We start from the raw sequence: 8,462 nt of genomic DNA on the forward strand, positions 1-8,462 counted from the left end.
CCATCTCAGAGGGGGCCTAGGTCCTGACCCTCCTCTCCCGGGTGAGAGCTCTCCTGGCCTGGTTGATTTCAGCTCCTCTCTCCCTTCCAGACTTCCGTGGGGAGGGATCCCTCTGGGATTCCACTTTAACCATGGTGGGGGAGTTCTTCTCCCGGGTTAAATATCTCCTGGAGGCTGCCAGATCATTCTGTGTCCCTTGCACCCTTGGAGCCTCTCAGGGGGACCTCCCTCTGATCCCAGCTGGCCCTGTAAAACTTCCCTCAGCCACGGTGGGGCAGATCCGCTCTCAATGGGGCCTTCCGCGTCCCGGACCTTTCCAGTCCAGAGCTCCATGTTCCCAATCCCCCACAGATCTCCTGGAGGCTGCCTGGCCAGGCCGTGTCCCCATGCCCTCGGAGCCTATCAGGGGGACCTCCCTCCAGTCCCAGCCGGCCCCGCAGAACTCCCCTCAGCCGCGGAGGGCCAGGTCCATTCTCATTGGGACTTCTGCTTCCCAACGCTTTCCCGACCAGAGGGGTTCCGGGGACTTTGTGATATTTAGAGGATGCTGTCGGATACTGGGTGAGGTCGGACACCTTCCCCCTGCCAGGCAGGAACTCTCGGGGTCCTGCAGATTCCCACTGGTTGCTCCTTTGAGGACTTCCACCTGGAGGGGGGCCGTGGTCCGGACCCCCTCACACAAGGTGGGAGCTCTCCCGACCCAGCCAATTTCATCCCCTCTCTCCTTCCGGACTTCCATGGGGAGGGACCCTTCTGGGCTTCCACTTCTACCAGAGTGGGAGAGTTCTTCTCCTGGGCTAGATATCTCCTGCCAGATTGTTCTGTGTCCCCCGTGCCCTTGGAGCCTCTCATGGGGACCTCCCTCCAAACCCCGCTGGCCCTGCGGAACTCCCCTCATCCACGGAGGGGGAAGATCCACTCTCATCAGGACTTCCGTGGCCCGCTCCTTTCCGGTCCAGAGCTTCACGGTCCCCATCTTCCCCAGATCTCCTGGAGGAGGACTGGCCGGGCCGTGTCCCCCCCCCCTCCCCTCGCCCCCCTCAGACTTCCTCCTCATCCCAGCTGGCCCTGTGGAACTCCCCCCGGCCACCGAGAGGCAGATCTGCTCTCATCAGGACTTTCACGGCCCACTCCTTTCCGGTCCAGAGCTCCACGGTCCCTGTCAGGTCAGGGGGTCCTGGCTGGCTGCCCATGTCCCCCCTCCCCCTGGGAGCCCTCCCCCCCCCCTCCCTCCCTCTGGCTGCTGGGCCCAACTCTCCCCCCCTCGAGGGGCAGATCCGCTCTCATCGGGACTTCCGCGGCCTGCTCCTTTCTGGTCCAGAGCTCCATGGTCCCCTTCTCCCTCAGGTCTCCTGGAGGCTTTCTGGCCGGGCCATGTCTCCATGCCCTCAGAGCCCCTCAGGGGGACTTCCCTCCAATCCCGGCGAGCCCCGTGGAACTCCCCCTGGCCGCAGAGGGGCAGATCCATTCTCATCGGGACTTCCACAGACTGCTTCTTTCCGGTCCAGAGCTCCATGGTCCCCATCTCACCCCAGGTCTCCTGGAGGCTGCCTGGCCGGGCCGTGTCCCCGTGCCCTCGAAGCCCCTCAGCAATGCTGACACCTGCTAAGCATGGCTCAGCCCTGGTAACCAGTGCTTACATCCCAGTCTGATAACATAGCAGAGTAATGACATCTGTAATAAGTATATGTAATGCCATGTACATAACATGCATCTATGTTCTGTCATTACAGTAGCAAGGGGTGTGAGTCTCCTGTCTGGGACACCTGAGTATATATGACCTGTACAACACTCTTATCCGTGTGAATGTGTTATATACAAGGGTAGTATCCCAGGGTATGTGCAGTGACACTGGCATGTAGTGTATCATGATGTTACTACTGTTGACAGTGCTTTCCCAAGCAATAGTAGATTGCTAATAGTACTATCAACAAACACCCCTGCATTCATAGATAGACTGTCTTGTTACTGATGTTGAGCTGTATCACATTATATATTTCCTACTGGATAATGATCTGACATGTGGAAAATAACTGTAGACTACTGTCTGTATAGCACATGTCAGTGAGGGGCTGCCATAATGTAGTAATGGCATACCTATCGGTATCAGACATCTGTCTGTCAACACGGTCTTCCTACTGCATAGCTAGTTGACGAGCTGATGTTTGTCAGTCCCTGTACAGATGTGCAGATATCAAGTATCCATCTTGGATATGTATAGGCAATCCATGCTTGACTGACACTGACATGTCTGCCCAGCTGTGTTATAACTGGCACAGATAGGACACAACACCCTGTATGCACCACATGCCATGGATACCTCCACTACCCTACCACAGTCAACAGAACATGCTTGAGTACAGGTCTCCAAGGCAGACACTAATGATATTATGTAATACGTGTTGCATACATGTCAACTGGAGCACCTCACCGGCCATTTGGAGGAGGCACGCAGAAGATTGGCTGATGCATGTCACTCTCACTCTGAGGGTCACCACAGTGGTGTCTTTAGATAGATGGCCTGCGGGCATATGGCAGATGGCATGATACCACTGTACACACATCCCCTACACTTCCCATCTCTCCATGGACAATAGGTACACACCTATGAACATTTGCACTGATGCACCCCAGTACTGACAAATGTGTATGTGTGCATTACTGAGTATGTCAGTGTCTGTGTGTTAGTACACCTGTAGTTGGGAATATCCTGAGGCCCTTCACACCCACCGCACCACCCATTGCCATAATTAGATGTGGCTGCTGCTGTACCGGACATTACATGTACCTTGTAATGATCCTCTCCCTAAGGGCTACCTGAGCCTTGCAGTACCAGCACAACACTGTTGTACAAATGGGTTGATAGGCATGGGATACCCACTTAGTTCTGTCAGCTGGTGAATCTGGGAATCTTGAGGCAATGTTATAACTGCCTCATGTACACAGACAACCCTCTCCTCCTCCCACATAACACAAATACTATAGAGATGCAGCTATTTAGCCAAACTGGAGGCTGAGCTCTCTCAACTCAGGACTGGCAAGACCAGACAGGAGGAGAAGGCAACTACACATACCACAAAACCAGCCTCACATAATGCTACCACACCACTGAATCAAACACATAAACACACAAAGACATACTCGAGGCTCTGAGTAAAATTTACCTAAACAGCAGAGGCCTCCAAAGCAGACACCCAAACAACTGCTACCTCAAGACACCCCACAAGCAACACATAAACCACAAAAGCAGTGTGCAAAGCAGTCACAGCCCTTAAGGCCAAATACAACACCAAACATACTTGTCATAGGTGACTCCATAGTCAGACACACTGACGCCCCACTCACCAGGCTGAACAGGTGAAGGGACAGCGTTTTCCATCGGAATCGCCACATAACACAAGCACTCTCGCCGCTCCACACTGCAAAATGACACAGTCATTGTCCATGCTGGAGTGAATGACCTGAGACGTACCTCCCTTGACTACATGAAAAGAGACATAGAGGAGCTCTCTGATTATGTAACCCAGGCAGGTATGACCCTGACCCTGAGCAGTATCCTTCCTTCACCAAGAATGATGCCACAATATAGAGACAAGATGATCAGCTTTAACAATTGGCTTAATGTCTGGTGTCATTCAAAGGGGATCCAGTGTCTGTCTGCCTGGGGATGACACAAATTCTAAACCTACCACCCTAGAAAACAAAATGGGAAGAAACTGAGGGTAATGCTGCTCAATGCCAGAAGTCTAAATCTCAAAATGTAAATGACTTAGCCCTCTTCATGGTGAGAACACATGTCTGTGTTGTAACTGAAACCTGGTTCGCTGCTCCTGAGAGCACACCACACCCACGGGTTTTACCTCATATACCTCATATATCATCGCCCCAAAACAAAACCCAGAAAGGAGGCGAGGTGTATCCATATTCATATCCAGGTGCAACTAACCATAGGCAAAAACTGCTCTAAAATTGTAGCATGCTACAGGCCACCCTCTCAAACTCAGGAACCCACACAGCCTTCCTGAATACACTGGAGGTATAATGTATCTCCAAACACCATCATATTATGACTTGACTTCAACCCAAATATACTGGGAACATTACTCAAGCCCTAAACTTTTAGCCCAACGTTTCCTGAGTTCATAAATTGAATGCCATGGGAACAGCTAGTCACCCCACCCACGAGAGGAGAAAATATACTGAATCTCATTATCATCACACATGGGGGGAACAAATGCACAACACAGAGTATATCTCATTGGTGAGATCTGATCATAAACTAATCTCACTGGAAATCCACATCCCGCCTCCCCTCCCAAAAAAAACCACAGTGAAGAACTTCTCTAAAGCAAACTTCACACTTCAAGACAAACCACAACCCAAGCTGCGGAAGCCCTTACAAATGCCTTCTATGAACACCTTTTAGGACTGCATGATCAGGCAAAAATAAAAAAAAACCAAGACTCTTTCCACAAATCAACTAAGGCCAATTTTGAGAAAAAAATGCCATGGATTTCAAAGGACAATCATAAGGCCCTTTTCAGCTATGTTAGGAACCTGGTGGAAACTCCCCTCTCCCCTAAAAGAGAGATAACTATCCCAGCTGAGTGCTCCCAGACATCTCTCAAAAATGCCCAGGAAAGCTCTGCTCTCTAAAAAAAACACAGCATCAATGGGACGGATGGTGGTGCATCTACGGACCCTGGTTTACTGCCCCCCAAGCTTACAAAGTCTGATCTGCAAAGCTATGGAGAGAGACTGAGGATCATAATGAAACAAAGAAATATGGACTTGCAGACATTGACCACATTGGACCCTTCCCAGTTTAGATCATGAAGATCAACTTCTTTTGAACTTGGTTGACTTCTTTGAAACAGTCACCAAGGCCATTGATGAGGAAAGGTAGTCCATACAGCCTACCTTGACCTTGCAAATGGCCTTTCTTTGACACTCCACATTGCTAAAGTGGTTAGAAAGAGACCTTCCACCTGATCATGAAGGATGAAGGGATTCACATCCAGATCTAGTGAGGTCATTGTTCCCTGGTCTCTCTTCCTATCAGACCAATGATAAAGTTCCTCACGAATGGATAAAGGGACTCCAAAATCTGTCATGCCAGATTGATTGAAACTCCAGCTCTTCTCAGTGTGATACCGCCGTCTGCTCCAGAGGTGACATGTGCCTGACATACACAAGCCCATCCCAATGGGACATGGACACCTCTCAAAATCAAAATCCAAAACCACACAAGCAAGCCAAGCAAGCCTTAGCATACGGATATAAATAGGATGTGCTGGAGAGATGATGGATAGATCACCGAGAGACTCCCTGTGGAATAAAATCCCGTCCATCCATGTGAGGCAGAGCACCCTCACTGTGTCCAGAAAAAAGAAATCTTGGATGGGAGATGAGATCATAAGTTTACCTGAATCATCTCTGTGTCACTGCAGAGGAGAGGCACAACAAACTAATGGGCACAGTAGGCTAGGCTTATAAATGCCTTAGGGCAGATAGTCTAGTATAAACCTATGAACCTATGAACCTAAGTGTGTGTATGTGTGCATGTGTGTATATATATGTAGGGTACAGCATTCTGAGGCCACACACTCCTATTACAATATGCATTGCCACACAGTATCAGGGATAGTGATGTTGCTGCCCATGGAGAGGCATGACAATGCATCACCCTACTATGCCTGTGGCATGTGCATTACAAGCATATCCCTGTAGTAGCACTCTTGGGATGGACAAGGAGCTGTATTGCAGTCCTGGTCAATGTGTGATGGTGGGCATGTCAGGGTGTAATCATGGGTTCCAGTGTGTACAATATCCACAGTGGTGTATGGGTGCTGAGTATACTGTCATTACACCATGGCACCCCCGGTACATGTCTCGTACCACTCTATGGTGACCACTGTCACCTTCAACCATACAGGTAACTGATAACACTATCCAGCCCAGTAATGCATGTGCTGTGTGTAGCCTACTTGTAACACATTGGACACACTGACAAGGTAGTTAGCACTGATAGGCCCAGGACTCTCGGATGTGTTTCTGACTGTCATGTGTTTGTTAATGTGTATATGATGGTATGTCACACTTTGTATTGTCACTATACAACCATTATATCCCCCATTACCATACTGTACATGCCTGGGGATGTTCTGCATGTAACTTGTAACCTGGGATGCACCTCATCCTAAACACTGTGTGGTGTGTGCAATTAAATCCACACACATCAGTAGTACTACATACCTAGGTAGGGGTGTATTCCAAAATTTTACCAAGTAAGAGTGTGCATGTATGTGGAGGGATCTACTTCAGGTTGCTGAATATACATGTCCCAGGTGGTCATTTGCCCATGTGGCACAGGCAGTAACTGTTATACAGAACTGTGACATGTGTTCAACTGTACCGAGGATATGGCACAGCTATGGTGTCACTACAGTGCCATACCCCTTGTGAGATATGACAGCAGACCATCCTCCTTCTGACACATGGACACCTACAACACAAATTGATGACATTATGGAGCCCACAATCACTCGGTGTTACTAACAGCTATAATGCATCATGGCTAGATAGCTACACTACCTGACATCTAAGCATTAAACCTTACTGGTGACAACATGTAACAGAGCAATACATTGGTACACTGTAGTACAGTCACCACGTGCATCAGAACCATATTATCCTGTCCCTGCATCGATGTTATGGATGACAGGGATGTGGCACAGGCATCATCATATGCACAGGGTGTGTTGTTGGTTTGCCAGAGACCTAGGGTGGGGCCATACATTTGACACCATGTGTGTGAGTGAGGGGTTTAAGTTACTGACTGCCTCTATTGCAGGTAAGTTTGCACATTTGATGGCAAAACATCTTGGACAGTAGACCAATTCTTGGTGTGACATTGGGGATGTGTACTTGCTGGAAGGTGCATTTCCATGACAAATTTATGAGGTCAGTACCTCAACAGCTGCTTCCACTATATTTTATCTGGAGTGTGTGTACACATATGCTTCCAGTGTTTGTGAAAGTATGTATTCCCCATATTTGCTGCCCTAACATACGATTCCATATTATACACTCATTGCTCATGTTAGGACCACATTGCAGGTTGTAAGGATTGTGGACCGCAGTATTATGATATGCCATAGCGTAGATCTGTAACAGTTACCATTGTAATACCGGTATATACACTGTTGTAGCACTGTATAAGGGTGATGTTTCACACATGTCCCTGTTGTAGGCCATTTGTTCCACCATTTTGTTCATCTCTGTACACACATTTTGTAATGACAGGATGTTAGTTATATTGCAGGAGTCTGACATACCCTTCAGATACACCATCATGGTGACCACTATGATGCAGTGCAGTTAACAGCAACAATATGTGAATGTGTACAGCATGCATTATGGGTAGGTGTGTTAAATGTGTGCATGGAAAATACCATAGCCATAACATGAACGATGTAGTGGCAAACCTGAACAAAAACCATGCTCACCAGCTACAGGCTGCTGCCTTGGAGGTATACCAGAGGGACCTACATAAGTGTGTGAGAGATGTGATGTCAGTAGCCACAGCTGTGGCATTGGTACAGGGTGGGTGCAGCATTATAATACATCAACAGTACAAGCCCACAGTACTACAGCTTATGCACATCTGTTTATTACTACTACACAGCAACAGACTATATATATGTCATCTCACATATGCATGCTCTAACTGTACAGATGCGGATAGATATGCAACAGTGGTGTACTGATGTGCCCTGTGGCCTTACCTGCACTCTCCTCTGCCATTGTGTGGGTTGCACCCACCTCCCCTATGCTCTCCACCAGGTGTTGTGTGTGCAGGTGGGCAGGTGCCGCGAGGCTGGCAAGGAGCTCCTCAACATGTGTCATGGGGGGATGGATGGCATGACCCCCCCCTGTTGCAAGGTGATCCCCCCTGACCACAGCAGCACACTGACGGGTATTGTGAAGTAGGTGAGTGCAATGATGCCGGACCTGCTTATAACTGCATTTATGCAGGCCGACATAATTTACCCTGTGGACAAAATTGTTCCATTCGGTGGTCTGCTCCTGCTGCTCATGGGCTGTTCTGCCAAACAACACCTGGTAGTGCTGCACCAGCTGTGTGATGATGACCACATTCTCATCCGCTGTATAAACAGGAAGTCTCTCATGGGACATCTTGCCTGAAAGACTTAAAGATGGAAACAGGTCTGAGCAACTCATACAGCAAGATTATCATAGTTCTTAATACACATCTCTGACCCCCCCCCCACCATATCTGCAACAACAATCTGATCACACAACTCAATAGGTATAGCTACAGAATGCCTACCATTGGGACATATATCGTATTGTACCACACTTTGTGTTATGTGTTTGTAGCCATGTTCCCTGTGGAGACACTATCATTGCTGGCCTGTTATAGACAATGTCACCTGCAT

This window comes from Protopterus annectens, chromosome 8.part0, assembly GCF_019279795.1.
Source record: "Protopterus annectens isolate FY-2018-M chromosome 8.part0, PAN1.0, whole genome shotgun sequence".
NCBI lineage: Eukaryota > Metazoa > Chordata > Ceratodontiformes > Protopteridae > Protopterus > Protopterus annectens.